At 37.8% G+C, this 18,691-nt stretch overlaps 1 protein-coding gene across 1 annotated transcript in view; it reads left to right on the forward strand.

The window, feature by feature from the left end:
* The window catches only part of PRKCA (protein kinase C alpha), a 314,756-nt gene that overhangs the window by 129,705 nt on the left and 166,360 nt on the right, over positions 1–18,691 (forward strand). The window lies entirely within an intron of this gene.

The raw sequence follows: 18,691 nt of genomic DNA on the forward strand, positions 1-18,691 counted from the left end.
TCTCTTAATTCTGAAATGGATGTGTTGTCATCACTTGCAAATAAATAAAACTACAGATTTTGTATCATCCCTTCTTTGGAAGGATGCAAATTGTGAAAGTCCCATACCCTTGTGATACTCTTCTAAGTTTTATTGGTGAACAACTGAATGGGATGTCTTTCAAATGGCACCCTCAAATTAATGGGGTCTGAAATTTGGGATCAGTTAGAACATGCTCCCTCTTTTTCATTTAAAGATTTTTTTCTGGCCTGTGGTATTTATTTCAAAACATATTTTTCTACCAACAAGATATAAACAAATCTGTAATAAGTTTGCAGGAAAGATGAAGATGCCTCATAAGAGGATGAGAAGTATGCATTTTAGCTCATGCATCAGCAGTTAATAGTGATTAAAATTGTCACAGTAAATGATTAGAGCAATATTGGACTTGAGATGAACCAACTGTTTGCTCAATCTTTCAGAAGATGTTAACTGGATGGCTGAATCCATACTTGTGGGAAATAATCTGCCTAACTAGAAACAAAATTGAAATCTGGTCATTTTTACCAGCCTCATGAGCCAATTTCTGTGTGTTGAACAGTGAAGCCATTTGAAACTATTTTTAAAAATTAAAACGTTTGAAAAAAATTAAGCATACTTTTGTGTAGAAGCCAGTTTTATAACTCAGTATGCAGTGGGGCAAAAAGTAATTTCATCGTTATTTTCTTAATTAGTAGAAACTTTAAAGGATCTTAATGTGACCCCTTTTCATAAACCACTTGATCACAAACTATTCTGTATTTCAAGGAGCTGTGTACATTTCATACTGCACATTTTACATTTGTATCTACATACATATTTATAAACACCAGATAATTATTTAATAGTATATAGTACAGTCAAATATATTTTATGTTTTAGCCGCTGGTCCTGTGCTTTAAGCTGCATAACTGAAACATACTGCAAGAAGAGGGATCTTGCTGCGTATCTAGAGCAACACTGTCTGTAGTGTTAACATTAAGACCCTTGCTAGAAGTTCCATATTGGTGGTCCCCTGTCCCTGCATGGAACCGCATAACTTAGTGGGGCTCCATATAGTTACAGGAGTCTGCCCTTGCAGAGCACATTACAATTTTGAAGATAGGTTAGTCATCTTGTATTTTATCCCTTCTTGCATTTTCCCTGTGTATTTAAAGTAGAACCGTGCTAATTTACAATTATTTAAAAACCAACATCTTCCTCATCCCATTTCTCAGAAAGGATTCAGTCACTGAGAGCTGTGTTAAGGTTTTATATTACTAGGATATGGTGGTGTGTGGTGTGTTGTTTTTTTTTGTTAACAATATATACTGTAGCAATTATCAGTACATTAATTTTAATTACTGTGTCTATGCTTCATAAATGAAAATCACTGAAATAAATTAGCAAAGTGCATTTTGTAAAGTATTATATTTGCTTTTTAGTTTGATCCCTTGCAAAATACTCATCTGCTGTGGTCTAGTAGTCATTAGTGAACTGGAAAGATTCTGCTTCATTTTTAAGAGCTTTATCAATAGTTTTATGTATGCATAGCATTTCTGGTGAGAAACCTTTGGCTTTTTATAATTGGCCTGCAGTTCATTACAAGTTGCATGTAAAATGAGAACTTTATTGCTCCCTCCTGAAATAGTAAACTGATGTTGCTTGTTTGCATAGAAACCTTCAGGATTATCAATTCTGTTATGCAGTGAAGTAATTTAACATCTGTTTATGGGAACAATACATTCCGAAGTTTCCTTTGTCTGAAACACCCTGTTTTGTTCCTTATACCCCATTCAGGCTCCAGATTACAGAGCATTATCTCTTGCAGATGACACATACCAGTAAACTATACTCGTGTCACTGGATTTTAATGAGCTACTCATGCACATTTTTAATGTGGTATATACTCGATAATAGACGGACAAAAAGTTATATGGAGGATTATAAACTGTACGTTGGTTATAAACTCTGAACGCTTGGGTTGTTTTTAAGAATTTACATGTGAAATTAATAGCTTTTGTGAAAAGAAAATGTGTCTTTAAAGGCATCTCTTGTTTTGGGAAGTGAAATACGTTTCAGGTGGTAAGGGCTGTTACCATAGTTCGACTTCTGAGTCCTCTGATTTGTATAACTTTTAGTATAATTTATGCTGGAGATAAGCAGTCGCTTTCTCCAAAAGCAGTGAAATAGCACACACTTGCACAGCGGAATTATTAGTTTTCTGCAAATGCAAAACGTAAGTCTGTACAAACAATCTAGCTCTCTCTTAATGATAGGTGTATGAGGACACAATTCACACTAGAATCTAAGGTGTCTCAAAGGAAATCAAGTATTCCAAATATATATACATATTTAAATATTTGTAGTTTGTTTGTTTGTAAAGAGGAACTGCATGTGATCTGGTGATTCGAGCATGGTCCGAGTTATGAGATGAGTTACAAATACGTGGGTTAAGCTTGTGTTTTACATACTTTTGCCACAGACCAGCTAGTCCTGCGTATCAGAGACTCATAAAAGTTCAGGTCTCCTCTGCTTTCCATTTTAAGGAATCATGGCTGCATGCATGTTTGCCAGCTGAAAGTTCTTGGTTACATCTGTGACGTGGAACTCAGATGCTCAGGACTACTGTGTTTTATATTGTACTCAAAACTGGATGGGGAGTGGACATGCAGTACTGTGCCAACTTGCACCCATGTGACTGGACAAGTTCAAGTTGCAATAGTGCAATTCTTTAGTATACATGAAGCTTCACACTGACCCAAATACTGTGGCTAAATTCATCTTCCTGGGATTAAAAATAATCTTCTCCTATTGCTCTGACCTCTTTCCTTTCATCTCCTTATATGTGTGCCCTGGCTCCGCCTTCCCCCCCTCATTCAGTTCCAACATCTCGCCATGCCATTTAAAGCACTCCACTCTTCTGTTTCTTCTTATGCGCTTCCCAGTGCCTGGGGGGTAGTCTTATTCCTAACCACTCCCTTTCTTTTCATCCTCCATTCTTGGCACATCATCTCTTTCCCATGTGAAACAGCCTCTTAATCAGTGGTGTCCCGAATGTTCCTTTCTTCAGATTACTATCAGCCATGGACCTGAATGGCAGCACACATAAGTACTGCAGAACAAATTTAACTCTGTCTTCTGCTACTTGACTTAAATGTGTCAGAGCCTGATATTACCTGACATTTTAGTAGTCAAACCTTTATACTTCATGGTGTTGGTGAAGAGCCAGTTTGCAGCAGTGAAGAAAGACACCACCTCACGGGACTCAAAACAAGATAGGCAGCACCACCAGCTGCTTATGTTGTGCTTCCCTTTAGCCTGTACGTTTTTGGGGGCAGCTGCATTGGCTCCATTGAATTCAGTGTCAAAACTCCCATTGGTTTCAACAGGGCAGGATTTCATCTACAGTGGTGGTGTTACTGGTACTCTAAATACCATGTGTGACTACAAATAATCAGCAGTTATTTTAGGTTTTAGATTCTTTTAAAAACTGAAAGGAATACAAGAGTTAAAAGTATGATTACATTAGTGCTCACCGATGAGAATAAAAGGCTAGTAAAGAACATGGGGCATTTAAAATCAACATCAGAGGCAGTGAGCTGTTAGGCTTGGTAACATGGAGCAAGGTCCTTTGTACTGGTGGTGAATTAGTTTATATACCTGGGCTATAAATCTGTCTTTGATACTTTAAGTGTGTATTCTTCAATGCACACTCCTGCCTTTTCTTTCTGCAGTGCAGCATTGCAAATGAAAGTGTGAGGCCATTTAATCGGATGAAGCCTCTCTTGATTGTTATAGAGTCCATTATCTGGAAAGTTGTTAATCATTTTTAATATTGCATGTTACATTTCCTGTCTGGATTTTGGAGACCGTGTTTAAATACTTCATTTGGGTTATTAAATGATTAGTTTCAATGTTGACATACAGGCAATAACACACCATGCTTTGGGGATTAAATGTAAGAATAATACAGAAAATAAATGTTTAATAATCTTTTCTACAACGACAGGTAATAGTAAATGAAGAGGCTTATATAGACTGTTACGCTTCAGTTTACTAAAATGTTTGGTAGGTTTTATAATGTTTACATTTTAGTATTTTACTCTGTTATGTTATTACTACCTAAGTTAGTACAATTCACATACCCTGGAATGTAGAATACTATTTCCATGCCCTAGTGTTTCCAATGTACCATATGATGATCTTTGTGAAAAAGATATTAATTATAAAAATGCTTTAGTATTTATTTAATTGTCTGATATATTTGTTGTCATTTCATTCAGGTGTCTAGTTAACTTGCATTTGAGATTCTCTAAGTTTTTGAGATGAAAATAGTCTTTCAATTATCAGGAATACTTAAATACTCGCCCGGAAAGTAATCTCGTGCCATTTTCTGAAAGTGTGTGTGTGCTTTGTCTGTTTCCAGACCAGTTTTATACACAATGCGTGATCTCTTCCTCTCTCTTTTCAAGAAAGTGATTTTTATCTAGCAAGAGAGTTATAGTGCCTCCAAGAATACTTTGTTTCCATCATTAAATACATTTCCTAGAAGATAGAGAAGGCAGAAATTATGGGAGCAGTGGCATTAACAGCATTCGCAAGAAAATAAGCAGATCAAATGAAACTTACTTTGCCAGTGTTCATTATATCGACCTATTAATTAAATGTATGAGTCCGCTCTTTTTGTTATGTTTATTTTAAAACAATATATTGGAGAAGGAGGAAGAATTTAGATTTCCCCTTCAGACATAAAGAAGGAGATGATGCCCTTTTTGCCTTGAATATCACTTTCCTAGGAAAATCCAACTAAGTGTAATTTCAAACTCAACATCTATTATGGCCAATATCAGAGACATTAGAAAACAAGCTACACGCTTTGCATCTGTGATTTGAACAAAGGTCACAGCACTGCCAGTAAGGTCCTAATGGATATGTGGCTTAGCTCTCAAAGGCCTTCCCTTGGTTTTACTGTCATAGATCATGAAGTCAGTGTTGTACCGGCAGCGTGAGATGACAAATTCACATGTAGCACATTTTGCATTCTGTCTATATCTGTTGATGCATGATTTCTTTCAACAATTAAACAATTCCTGGCAGAGACACTCAAAATATGTACCATTTTAATCACTCTGTAAAGGGCTATTGCATTGATGGAGAACAGCAGGATTAAAAAATAACCCCCAACTAGCCATACTACAGTTAAAAAGAGGACTACAAGCTTGAGGAAATTTCACCCTTTTTTACATTCTAGAAAGACTGGTAGAGAGTAGGAAATCATACAATCTGTATCCAGAGGCATTTACAGAGAAAAAGGGGAAGAAGTTGTCTCCCTCTTGGGCAGAAGGGATGTATAGAATAATTACACTAATAAAGTTAGAAATGTTTGCAGAGAGCCCTGCTTGTATTAATAACAATAATCTGGTGTCACTGCAATAATGCCCCTCATCTACTTTTTGAGAAATACACTGAAATCTTAAAATGGTACATCATTTTCTGTAGAGTGGTTGGGATTTATTTATATGCCAGGTTTGATAATGAGAAGAGAATTTCCAGTGTTAAGAGGCCCTCCCATTGCTTCACTGTGCAGAATGTAGGGAACAAAGCTCAAAATCACACAGCATTTGTCTGCTGCTTTGGTTTTTTGTTACAAATTCAAACCTCAGGTACCTCAGAAGGTCACTGAAGTTTTGCAAACCTTTTGGGTGAAACTGTAGGCCACTTTTGTATCTTTTCTTTGAAATCAGACTAAACTTACAGTTCCATAGGGCATCAGAGAGAGAGAGAGAACGAGATGGCTGTTTCAACTGAGTTTGACTTAGAGATGTTTAATGCTTTTGATTCCTGAACTCAAAGCTAAACTCTGAGACTTGAACCCCACACACATTTGAACTGTAGAAAATGTTCACGAGATCCTGTGAAGTGGAACTACCAAGTTACACAAAGCTCTGTTTGTTTCAGCTTAAGTATCTAATGTGACCAAATCAGAATAATATTGAAGGCTTGTTTGCTACTCTTGGTAGTCTGGAAAGGTAGAAAGAGAGATGTTCATGGAAGATGCTCTGTGCATTAAGTGCAATCACAGATTTTTGATAGGGATGGGAGTGATCAAGAGTTGTGCACCTATTCATCTTTCACCACTATCATCATCATCTCCTCCTCCTAAATTTGTCCTTCTAGGAGAGATCTGTAGCATAATATTGGCACACAAACTTTGCAGAAAAGGCAAAGTGCTGTGTTTCTTTCTTGTGCACATTAAAAACCTGGTTAAAATACTAGCAGTGTGCCCTTAAGTACATGTTTCTGAAATTTTAAGTTTGACTTCCTTGGCTTATAACTGCTCTTAAGTATTTAAGTTCCACTTTTTCCACTGTTTGTTGAGAGAGCATTTTCAGTGTAGCTGTGGATCGTTATCAGCCAGCAAGTTACAATGCAACATTGACTTTAATGAAAAAGGTAATCACAGAGGCAATTCATACAAATTATACTCCTTCTTAAAAGCTCCTGACACTTGCAGTTCGTGATGAGTGAGGTATAACATTGTGCAGGAGGTCAGACTAGATGATCATAATGGTCCCTTCTGACCTAAATATCTATGAATCTATGAATTCAGTATAGGAGGCTATATACATGCTATTACTTAAGCGAATATATGCTACTATTAGCCTGCCTATTCACTGAATACATTTAAACAATCCAGGAAGTAGCCACCCAGGTTTCCTTATAGATGCAGAGTGAGCCTTCAACAGGATTGGCTGGTAGGAATATCTTTTTGCCACTCTGTTATGAGAAGCTTGATATAGGTCCAGCACATTATCGTGATATTGAAAATCCAGACGAAGGGTTTCTTATCCCGTGTCTGTCAATTTCATATAGCTGTGGTACTTCTTACTTTACTCTTCTTGCTAAAAACAAAACACAACAAAGAACCTCACAACCCATGAAGTGCAGAATTGGCTAAAAAGCTAAGTGTTTTAGGAGCCTAAACCCCATTTTCAAAAGTCACATAGGTATTTAGGACCCTCATTTTCATTGGAAAATCAGAATTTAAGATCCTAAGGCTCTAAATCCCGTTTGGAAATTACAGGTTCTCCCTATCTCTTTGGTGATTTAGTTCTCATTCCCTGTGTTCTACATTTAAATGGGCACCACATATCTATTTAATCAAAGTCCAAAAGCTTTTTAGCATGTTTACATGGGGTTAAAAAGTGAGATTTAGACCTTACATGGATAATGGTGTGTCGAGTTTGATTTTTAGGCTTCTAGCCTTAACAGTACAACATGGCCCATTTATTCTTAAGAAGGACACTGCGTGGGTTACTAAAATAGACCATGAAAAAACATAGTGGATTTGAACTAGAGGAGGATTTCATAAAGCTATTTATAAGATGAGATAGCCAGATCTTTCTTCCGGTTGCGTGCCAGGATTGTGTGACTCAAACTATCTATAATTTAATTTCAGTCCTTTTTTCATGGAGAAATAGTAATTGGGGTAACCCCAGATTTAAAATGATGTTATAAGAGTATGGCCTGGTAGGGTGAAACAAAGAATTTTCTGTATAAATCTTTTAAAACTATAAATCATTTATCTACTTCCATAGGTGCTGATTCCCACAAAAATACTGGATAGGCTCCATTGTAGCTTACTTCATGGGCACAGTACACACACATACGAATGTTTCAGATTCCTGTTGCGACAAATACCATGCCAAAGGCAATCATTCCCCACCATTCATAAGGACTCAGTTCAGTCAAGTGATGAGTCTGTAGGCAATGATCATGATCTGAACAGATCAGTTCCTGTGATAGCCAGTTATCAAAGTGTCGTATTAGACACGGAGCTAGCATGGCTTCCAGATCACGGTCAGAATTTTTCCCAACTATTCTAGTATGGATTTAAAGTAAGTTTTTGTGCTGTTTTTCAGAAAATTAAGTTTTTAGGTCTGCTTTTCCCTAGTTTCTAACATTTAGGAGTTTGGGTGTTTTTTTTAACTCAAACATTCTTTCACTCAAACCACTCATATGTTCTGGGAACCTTAACTTCACCTTAGAAGTGTTTCCTGTGAGAATTCCCTTATGTTTAAAATATGGTCCTGATGTTTTGCTCCTGGCCTGTTTCTGAAAAACCTAAGTCATCACCAGGGGGCATATCTGTTTCAAGTAGACCTTGGGAGGTTGGGAGGGCCAATGCGCCTTTAGTCTGCAGCTTCAGAACCAAGCTCCACAGCCCTACCCACCATCCTGTGGAATGGGAAGTCCTGATGCTTCAGGCTTGTGATAGTCCATAAGAAGTAGTTCCTCTCCTGAAGACAATTGGATTTATTCCTTTTTAAAAAATGCAGTATGGTACTATTAATTTCTGAGCAACTATTTAATTTTTGTGAAACCCATTTTAATTCATCTGCAAATTGTGAAGTGCCAGAAGAATGATTTTGTTATATTGTATTTTCTGGTTTGTTTTTGTAGTTAATAGTTAAATCTCTAACACCAATTTACTTATTTTGGTATGTGATTAGTAAAAGAGTCTGTTTCAACATTTATCTACTTGAGAGAATACACAGTGATGTAGGGTAAATAGAGTAGTATAAAGAGACAGAAATTTAATAATCTCTTATTTCATTAGTGGAGGCAGGGATATGAAGTGGCTTATGCTTCATTAAGCTTTGCTGTGTATTTTGCTTAATTCATTGAAGTATTCATTGTAATTTGTCACGATTACTTCTATGTTGTTATCTTTGTTACTTACCTGTGCATGCTATTTAACCTTGAAATAAAAGATGTGACTCTCTTTTTCAATGGCAATCTCTGTAAAATGAATGATAATAAACAGAGCTCTTACATGTTGTTGTGTTTTGTCAGATATCCATTAGGTATTGTTGTTTTGCTCAGACTCCTAATATACTTGCTTTTGAGGTTACCCTGAGTTTTGGCTTTTAAACAATACTTCATTGAAAACTATCTGTAGTACTGTATATCAGAAGTATTTGAAGCATAGAAAGCCGTACTAGAATGTTTAGGAAATGCTATTCTTCTCTTCTGCAGAGGTTCATAATATGGAAATGAAACATCAAGAATGATTAATTTTGGTAGCACAAGTGAAATAGGCTGATGTGTTTCTCTTATACTTTTTGAAATAGGATAATTTTCCTTAGAAAAATGAAAGAAAAGGAGTGCTATAAAAATAGACTTGGGCTGGAGATGGAGAATAAGAGACTTCACCTTTTAAGAAGACTGCTAAAGTGCCAGAATTAGCATTAGGTCCAGATATAGCTGTAATTACACAGTATAGGACCTTCTTTGTTGCAGATTACTGTAAATTATGTTGAAGGGGATGGGTGAAAGTAATGGGAAGGAAATGGAGGTTCAGTAAGGGAGATTTCATTTCGGGAGAAGAAAAACCTTTGAACCAGTCCCCCCCCCCCATATGTTTATCTTCTGACTCTGGCATAGATGAGCTGGGGTAAGGAGGAAAATACCCTTAGCCATGATGGACTGCCAAAATCCAATATAAGAAAAGACTGAGTTCTGTTTAGAACACTTGTAGTCACAGTATATCAACAGAAGTGAGAATTTAGTGATAAGTAACAAAACTGCTAGTTGAAGACAGAGAGAGGATATTTACAGACTAACTAAAGTTATAGTTTCCCACTTAAGATAACGTCTTTAAAAATGTATCATGAACCTTAAAATACAGAAAAATGTTCTTACATGAATATTTGTATTAAAATGTTTTAAAAAGTATATTAATGGTTGTAAGACTGTTAAAAAAAAAAGTAAAATGTCTTTAGTAGTACTGATTAATTTGGTCACTATTGGATCTTATTTATACTGGAAGGCTGCAGAGAGACAAGGTGTATAGCAATGTAAATTTGTCAATATATCCATAGTTTCCATAATAATTCACATGCTTCTTTTTAAAAAACAAACCCTGACATGCTTGAAGTAGCCAAAGCAATGTTTACTCTTTTTTTATAACAGTTTTAAAAGGCCTTTTATCTTTTTCCTCATTCTTTGCCCATGTGATGCTGCTGTTGCCATGGAAACAGATCAGCAAGTAGCTTTGTCATACAGCACAACTGCCCCTCTGACATGGAGAGAGTCTCTTTTATGTACATCAGGTAGCCTTCTCATGGAGAAAACCACACTCTGAGCCTTCTGCCTACTAAGTTAATATCAGCAGAATTTATCATTTCCTTTTGTGTTATCTTATGAATTAGTATTTTTATAATTATTGGAAGATAAAGAAATCTGCTTACTGGTGCATTTAATTATGTGACTCAGATTATTTATGATATAATTTGAAAGGATCTAGTGAAAACTAATTAAGATGGGTTGTGTGACTTGCTATTGTGTGTCCTTCCATATAGTTTCATAGTTTGGTATTTTAGTGGTTTATAGGCATCCACTACAGTGTGAAAAAGATACCTGTCGAAGGCTACTATGGAAGAGGACATAAAAAACAACTGATAACGAACCTGAGACAATCACACCAAAATATACGAGTGACAGCATTTTTGCTCGTGTCAAACTCAGGGGCACCAATGTATTTTCTTCCATAGCAAGCCAGTATCATAGAATCATAGAATATCAGGGTTGGAAGGGACCTCAGAAGGTCATCTAGTCCAACCCCCTGCTCAAAGCAGGACCAGTCCCCAATTAAATCATCCCAGCCAGGGCTTTGTCAAGCCTGACCTTAAAAACTTCTAAGGAAGGAGATTCTACCACCTCCCTAGGTAACGCATTCCAGTGTTTCACCACCCTCCTAGTGAAAAAGATTTTCCTAATAGCCAACCTAAACCTCCCCCACTGCAACTTGAGACCATTACTCCTTGTCCTGTCCTCTTCTACTACTGAGAATAGTCTAGAACCATCCTCTCTGGACCCACCTCTCAGGTAGTTGAAAGCAGCTATCAAATCCCCCCTCATTCTTCTCTTCTGCAGACTAAACAATCCCAGTTCCCTCAGCCTCTCCTCATAAGTCATGTGTTCCAGACCCCTAATCATATTTGTTGCCCTCCACTGGACTCTTTCCAATTTTTCCACACCCTTCTTGTAGTGTGGGGCCCAAAACTGGACACAGTACTCCAGATGAGGCCTCACCAATGTCGAATAGAGGGGAACGATCACGTCCCTCGATCTGCTGGCAATGCCCCTACTTATACATCCCAAAATGCCATTGGCCTTCTTGGCAACAAGGGCACACTGCTGACTCATATCCAGCTTCTCGTCCACTGTCACCCCTAGGTCCTTTTCCGCAGAACTGCTGCCTAGCCATTCGGTCCCTAGTCTGTAGCTGTGCATTGGGTTCTTCCGTCCTAAGTGCAGGACTCTGCACTTGTCCTTGTTGAACCTCATCAGATTTCTTTTGGCCCAATCCTCCAATTTGTCTAGGTCCCTCTGTATCCTATCCCTACCCTCCAGCGTATCTACCACTTCTCCTAGTTTAGTATCATCCGCAAATTTGCTGAGAGTGCAATCCACACCATCCTCCAGATCATTTATGAAGATATTGAACAAAACCGGCCCCAGGACCGACCCCTGGGGCACTCCACTTGACACCGGCTGCCAACTAGACATGGAGCCATTAATCACTACCCGTTGAGCCCGACAATCTAGCCACCTTTCTACCCACCTTATAGTGCATTCATCCAGCGCATACTACTTTAATTTGCTGACAAGAATACTGTGGGAGACCGTGTCAAAAGCTTTGCTAAAGTCAAGAAACAGTACATCCACTGCTTTCCCTTCATCCACAGAACCAGTAATCTCATCATAGAAGGCGATTAGATTAGTCAGGCATGACCTTCCCTTGGTGAATCCATGCTGACTGTTCCTGATCACTTTCCTCTCATGTAAGTGCTTCAGGATTGATTCTTTGAGGACCTGCTCCATGATTTTTCCAGGGACTGAGGTGAGGCTGACTGGCCTGTAGTTCCCAGGATCCTCCTTCTTCCCTTTTTTAAAGATTGGCACTATATTAGCCTTTTTCCAGTCATCTGGGACTTCCCCCGTTCGCCACGAGTTTTCAAAGATAATGGCCAATGGCTCTGCAATCACAGCCGCCAATTCCTTTAGCACTCTCGAATGCAACTCGTCCGGCCCCATGGACTTGTGCATGTCCAGCTTTTCTAAATAGTCTCTGACCACCTCTTTCTCCACAGAGGGCTGGCCATCTACTCCCCATGTTGTGATGCCCAGCGCAGCAGTCTGGGAGCTGACCTTGTTAGTGAAGACAGAGGCAAAAAAAGCATTGAGTACATTAGCTTTTGGAGATTGGGTCAGGTCAGCATACTCAACATTAGTTTTAGAAACAACCTACTCTGAATCATCCACTTGATTTATTTTTTTCTCGTTCACAATAGATGGTTACAGTAGGGAATGTGATTAGTATCCAGGAACTGAGACTTTACTGGCTAAGACGAGCAATCATTATAGAAGATTTCACTGCACACCTGCTTCTCCTCTCTTCTCCCCCAAAGAAACAGTTATCAGTACTCTACAAGGTAGATACTGAAGCTGATGAGACATTTTAGAACTGTTGATTGTACCATATGGCTAATATAGTGCATTACAAATGCCAGTTCACTTACTTCACTGCAAATGGAGATTTTTATCTAATTTTGATTTGGGAGCAACTCAAAGTCAGAAAGTGCTAAAAATGTTTTCACAAAGCGATCACTCTATATCTGACCTCTCAGTCCTCATTCTCAAAGGAAACCTGCACAGCACTTTCAAAAGATGAGTCTGGGACCTTAAATTCATTACTCTGCTAGACACTAATAATCATGAACTGAACAGAAACACTGGATCTATGGCCTATTACGACAATCTGTAACCTGCTAAACCCCCTCTTTTTGTCTTATGACTGTAAAGTTGGTAACAGGCCTGTACCTTGAATGGTCCCTTACAGTATGTGCTAACTACTTATGCTAAACAGTCTGTTCCATCTTGCATTTTGCTGGGACACTGGGAGTACCTTTCCCAGACCTGAAGGAGAGCTGTGTGTGGCTCGAGAACTTCTCTCTCACCAACTGAAGTTGGTCCAATAAAAGATATTACCTCATCCACCTTGTTTCTCTAAAAATGTTTCGCATTCTTGTAGATTTTCACAGTGGTCTGTAATGGTGCACTTATCCTGTAGCAAACAAATTGTGCTTGCCAGTTTGTCTTGTGGGTGGAATCTGATAGAAGTGCTGACAGTGTGTTTTATAATGAGATGTGCAGTAAAAGAATAGAGTATTGTTTACCCTTAAACTGTCTCTTCACTCACTCCCTCTTTAAATCTCAATAGAATAGAGCTTCATTATTTGCCTTAAAGATTGACAGGTGTTTTAACCTTTTTCCTAGGGTAAAGGTAACTAAGCTTCAGGGAAATAATTAAAAGTCAGCTTAATTAATCAAGCTACTAAATACAAACACCCCATTTGTGTGGAGAGAAACATAGGCTCTTGAAGAAAAGTTAATTTCAATTTTTAGAATTTAGAAAAACTCCCAGTTCTAAATTCAGTATGTAGCAGAATGCTTAATGGATTGCTGCAGTCAGCATTTACCACCAAGGTGGTTCTTCTTAGCATAGGGAAATAACTGTGGTGTGAGATACAGCTGTCTAATAACTATTCCTGAATGCTGACTTCTTCATGGAAACCACTGATATTTCTAATTGTTTTATTTTGTTCCTTTTGTTTTTGTTATATTATGCTTTTGATGCGTGAGTCATGTGCTTCAATGACCTTTTAAAGTATTTACAGAAGCTTCTTGAAAATGTACTTTACAATCATCATACCGCAAAGACATAAAAATCAATAATGTATACTTTGATGTGCCATGAAAGATGGCTGTATCAAATCTTCTCAGCTTGTGTCAGTTGTGAAACAGTGTTGAAAGGCCTAAAGACAAAAATGCTGCTTTATAAATAGAACATTTTTCTCTTTGGAAAAACAATAAAATATAACAAAATATATGAGACCAGCTAAATTACATGTCTAATATCGGATCTCAGAAAATGACCAAGTTTTATGAACTGTGAGACTGAGACAGCAGTAGAAGAGGCGTACAACAAATATGGTCTTGGAGTCAGTCACCCATCATCTATTTCCTTTTAATTAAGCTCTTTATGGGAAGAGAAGATTGATGCAGAAATTTGTAATAGAAAGGCCCCATCTTTTATATTTGAATTAAATATAGATTGTGGATGGATAAATCTTGTGAGAAAGTCAATGGTTTGTGAATTTTTGGAGTATTTTTAGGTTCTTAAAACTAGTTATAAGTTCATAAGCCTTTGTCTATTATTTAAACCCATTTTTGTAAGTATGAGGCACTTTACTTCCACAGCATGTTTTTGTAGTGAAAAGAGTCTGTGCTATCTGTTGGGAATAGAAGACCCACAAAAGCTAGGATGGTATAGGTGGGTCCTTGATATATAATATATACTGTGTATGGACTCTTTTTCTTTTAGTATATTGCTCCCTTTTCTGCTTCTTTCCTCCTACTCAGTAACTTGTAAATCGAATCTGAACTCTGTAATGATGCAGTGTTAGTTGAAATTTCAAACCCACAATGTCTTGTTCAGTTAGAATTTTATAATGAGCCTTTCTTAAGGAGTCTGGGCATGTACCATTTTACAGCAATTGAAAACTTGGGCAAACAAGTTTTCCCAATAGACGTTTGAGGTCAGTTCACCAGGTATGTTCCAGACATTCTAAAAACCCTTATTTCTTTGTGAGGAACTTAATAGGATATTCTGGAATGACTTATTCAGAGTCAAAGGTAGTCATAATCAGTAAAGCTTAGAAACACTTGGTTTTGGTAATAATTTTATTGCTGGGCTGCAAAAATGTGTTTGTTTTAAAGTGTTCGTTATATTGAGGGTCTTCTCTCTCTCTCTCTCTCTTTTTTTTTTTTTTTTGGTTAAATTGAGCCAGAAAAACATAATTAAGTGTGAGGGAACAATATTTTAAGGTATATTAAGAAATCCATCTTGCAGCTATATGTTCATATTGTAATTGCCTTGCAACAAACATTTTATTTAATGCTTCCTGATTAATCTAATTGTAAACAAACAAAACTGGCATGATTCCAGATAGATTTTTCAATTATAAAAAGCTGTAAATTTTTGGCAGCTGGGGTTACAACTTTATAGGGTAAAGTAGAAGCCACAATTTGGCCACTTGTGATGTCAAACAGGTATGATTGTATTTTAGTGTGTTCTGCACTGAAACTTAATATTACGCTTCAAATTGTTGTCATTACTGAAATATTGCTAGTAAAGTGACACCTCTGGTTTTTCGTAAAATTTCTCCTTATTTAGTCATTGAGCTTTTACATATTCATGATTTCTGACTCTCTCTATATAAAGATTTTTAAAATATATAACTAGAGAGCTGGTGCGCATTAAACAGTCTGGGAGGGAAGCCATTGGCAATACCTGAACTGAATCAAGATATTGATAAGGGTCACTGCAAAGGTGTTTCTATTTACTCCAAGATAATGGGGTTTATCTATGTACTACATAGATGAATGGTGCCAGGATGATTATTAATGTCTATATGGCACCCATCACCACTGGTTATATTGGATTTTTACTGGTATCGGAGTGCTGAGTCACCTATTTGGAGAAATAGCCAAGCTTGCTAAGCTGTTTGTGAGCATGGATGATAGTTAACTGAAATTGAAAATTTTTCGTATATGGTTGTTTTCAGCTATACTTATCCAGCTCTTCCTGTATTCTGTAGCAGTAACCTTCCGCGATGTGGGTACAACCCTAAACTCAGGGCCCTCACTGTCATTGGGATGCTGGATCCAGTTACTAATGATATGCTCCCAGCATCCTTTCCCCAGCAAATAAATGTTTGAGGCTCACTTCTCCTAGCTCTTAGCTCTTCTACCTCACAATGTATCATGCACATTCTAGTTCCCTGAACTGAAGGGCCCTTTAAAAAGCTTTCTGAGAACAGTGTTCCTGTGTGCTTCATTCAGCAAGCAGAGCAGGAAATTGGCATTGGTCTGTTGATACGGGATTTCTGCTGTGAGCAACAAGCTCTTGCTAGCACAGTCAATGGGAAAACAGCAGACACACTGTAGTGCCCATTCCTCTGGATGGTTGGCCGATTGTGATACATATGAAGAATTTTGGATGGTGTGTACCTGCCAAATTCACTGCAGAAACTTATGGGTTGGAACACAATAACTATTAAATAACACACAGTAATTCCCCCCTGCATGCTGAAGCCCCGAAACCACCATCTCCCACCTTAGCAGGAGGAGCCCTGAAGGCCCCACCACATCTGATGGCCAGGCCGAGAGGGTGAGGAAATCTAAATTCAGACCTCCTCATGGGGCAACTGTAAGGTAGATGGATTGACATAACCTAGACTACAACAAAAGTGAACCCAACAGAAAACAAAGGACTTCTTATCTCCAACAGGCCTTGACACCCTGGATCCACCCACCCTTCTCAACATTTGAGAAGATCGGGATTGGCTCTGGATCCAAACTCGATAGGTTGGGCCATGTGAATGTTAAATTGATATGTTGTCCTATGCCTTAACTGCATCTCTGCCAAGAGTGTTAGAACATCACCTTCATTGTACGGTGTCACCATTCCGGCTCTTACAAAAAAAAAATTGCTCTAGGAACTTTAATGACCCCCTTTAATAGCACAGTGTACCCTAACACCATGGTACAGCATCTCTTCAGTATTGGCTCAGGAGACGACCAGTTTATTCACCAACAATTTTTCCTTTTTGGCACCAGACATTACTTAGTTTATTCGATCTGATGGAAACACAGTGCTGGGTGTTAACTCCATACTTTTTTGCTAGCTTTTACTGACCTTTAGTTTTGAACTAAATGATCCTTACTACATATTGTAGTAAAAACAGACACGCTGTGAAATAAAAACATGTATGCTACAGTAGGAGTCAACATCTGTGCATCACTTTATTTTTAGGATGATTCAGATCAGTCATATTTTGTGTGGGGGGGCTATTATACAGCTGAATGATCTAAGATCATTCAGTAATTAATAATTTGGCAGTAAGGAGAGACTATCAAATAATTTAGGACCTATATATAACCCAGCTTTAGTCTCATGTGAAACTTTCTTTTTATTCTTAATGCCTATTTTAATGGCTAGAAATAAAATATCCATTGTTTGTTCTTTGTGCAGCATTGTAGCCCAACTAAAAACTTTGTGAGGAAATAAGTTATGTAATTTCCACTTCTTAAAGCGACTTACTACAGTTCATAAACTGCTGCAAAGAGCGTTGTGAATTACATATTCATCTTGAGAGCACGACATGAGCAAACAAAGTAGAAACAATAGTTACTTTGCAAGAAGTGCTTGTATATGGTATTTTAAGCATGTGTGTACACATTCTTGCAGTCTGAGGATTTCTTTTTCCCTATGGGAATCATTCTTAACAGTCTAATAGGCTTCACTGTAAATAAACTCTTCATACTCCATGAGGTATGTAGTGTGAATGTCAAACAGTTTTGCCTTGAGGTAAATCTATAAATAACTCCTTGCTGACCTGCCAGACCTTGGAATAGACATCTGTTGGTATTCACCTGTAAGACTTCTCTGCAAGAAGTACCTGTCCTATGATTGGCTGTCCCATTTAGTCTGGCAGCTATACATAATGAATGTAAAGTTAACTTCTAGCTACCCCTTGAAGTATTTAGTGCAATATTTTTGTTTTCTCAATGGTTAGAGAAAAAACATGATTAAAGAAAAATCTAAATGTAAGAGCTTAATGAGTTCCTCATTTTAGGAGGGTTAAGGAATTTGATAGCTTTAGCTCAGAATGTTTCTCCATAGAAATGCAGATTTCAGTCTGGAGTTGAGTTTGTTTTAATGAGAAATGTGTGGGGAGTGAGCAGCCAATAGCTCCTTTTCTGTAATAGTGTAATAAAGCTCTGCAGAAGGTTTTTCAAACCTGAACTAATTCTTAGATTAAATATATTATCTCCACGTTATGTCAGCAGAAACTGAGTCCCAGGGAGGTTAAGATTTTGCACAAGGCCCAACAGCAGAGTGAGGATGAGGATTCTGGAGTCCTCGATCTCGAGGCATCTACTCTCCACTATACTGTTTCTGGTTAGTTTAGTTACCTGCATGTCCTTGGCCCGCTTAACAGCTGCGAGAACAATACCAGTCGTTGTTGTAGTGTCTGAAAGAGGCTCCTCGGATTATTACAAGACTGTCAAACAAAATTAGCAATGCAAGGTGGAAGTTGATGTGTTCATCCCCCTTTTCTCTGAACATGTTTTGCACAGTACTATTCTTTTCAGTGCTGAGGTTTCCACTATATGTAGTGTGAACATTTCAAAGGTTATATGCCTCAGAACTAGAATGGTACATTTTGCCCAATGTACTAGATGTGTTAGACAGGAGAGATGCTGTTAATCTTTTGTTCAACCTCCAAACTACTGCATGTGCCTTAAGAGATAAAGCTCTTATCACAGTATGCACATGTAGCTGGTTGTCAGGATGTTAGTTTATAACTGGAAACAGTCCACGCAGGTTTTTCCAAAACACCATCTATTATTCCTAATGGATACAACAAAACCACTGGAGGAAAGGTTTGATAGACTTTCTTGGAAACTCCCATGTTACACTGAAGGGTAATATTTACAAAGTTAGGGATTGGATGATCTCCATAATAGGATAGAAAAGGCAGAAAAGGACCTAGGG

This window comes from Lepidochelys olivacea (genome assembly GCF_965140295.1).
Source record: "Lepidochelys olivacea isolate rLepOli2 genome assembly, chromosome: 14".
NCBI classification, from domain to species: domain Eukaryota; kingdom Metazoa; phylum Chordata; order Testudines; family Cheloniidae; genus Lepidochelys; species Lepidochelys olivacea.